Below are 780 nucleotides of genomic sequence, written 5' to 3'. Positions count from 1 at the left end.
AAGGGAATTTTTCCCCCCACAACTTGTTCAGGAGCATGGGACCTGGCAGATGGGAGTGGAGGACTGGGCTGGGGTAGTGAAGTATCCCACCTCTTAGGACAGTCAGAAGCTGCAGGGGAGGCAGGAGCACCTACGGGGGCAAATGGCCCAGTGCCAGGACCCAACAGGATACCAGTTAGCCAAGGCAGTGATACTGGGGATTAAGGCCAGAATGAGCCATTATTGCCCTGGAGAGGAGGCTTCGCTGCAGGTTCAAATGAAAGCTGGATAGACACCAGCTGTAGAGGCATTAGGCGTTTCCAAGCACTAGCTTTACAGCTGCTTAGCTCTTTGCACAGCTCAATAATCACGTGTCTCGTGGGATGGCAACTTGTGCACGTGTGGCCGGGCTACATTTATTGCTCTTTCACCAGTCTTAATACATGGCAGAAGGGCAGCTCTCCCAGGGCAAGGCATGGGGACCTCTGTGCGCACCCCACAGGCAGCAGGACCCGACCCAGCAGGGGCAAGGCAGAGCGGGACGCCTCCCGAGGGCGGGCGCAGCCGGATCCAGCCCGGGACAGCTGCAACGAGGGGACTTGCCCAAGACCAGGCTGAAGGGGGCGGCTGGGGACGCCCCAGGAAGGTGGTGGAACTCGGGCCCCGCCCACACGGCACGGGGGAGCCGGTAGGGCGCAAGGGCCCCTGGGAAGGGAGGTGTCGGGGAGGAACTGGGGCAGCCCCGAGTCACGTGGTGCCGGCGGGGGGGCTTCCGGCTCCGGCCGCGACGCGGGGAGGTGC

At 62.6% G+C, this 780-nt stretch overlaps 1 protein-coding gene across 2 annotated transcripts in view; it reads left to right on the top strand.

Annotated features, from left to right (window-relative positions):
• The first annotated feature begins 556 nt into the window (after nt 1–556).
• Nucleotides 557–780, top strand: part of ZNF865 (zinc finger protein 865) — a 9193-nt gene continuing 8969 nt past the window's right edge. The window contains exon 1 of one of the 2 annotated variants that reach the window (XM_006026747.3): nt 557–667. The gene's annotated coding sequence lies outside the window, so the exon portion shown is untranslated. The remainder of the gene's footprint in view (nt 668–780) is intronic. The other variant, XM_006026748.3, reaches the window with a different exon arrangement.

Source organism: Alligator sinensis, unplaced genomic scaffold (assembly GCF_000455745.1).
Source record: "Alligator sinensis unplaced genomic scaffold, ASM45574v1 scaffold709_1, whole genome shotgun sequence".
NCBI lineage: Eukaryota > Metazoa > Chordata > Crocodylia > Alligatoridae > Alligator > Alligator sinensis.
The sequence above is the reverse complement of the archived record's forward strand: the minus strand, read 5'-3'. Positions and strand labels throughout refer to the sequence as shown.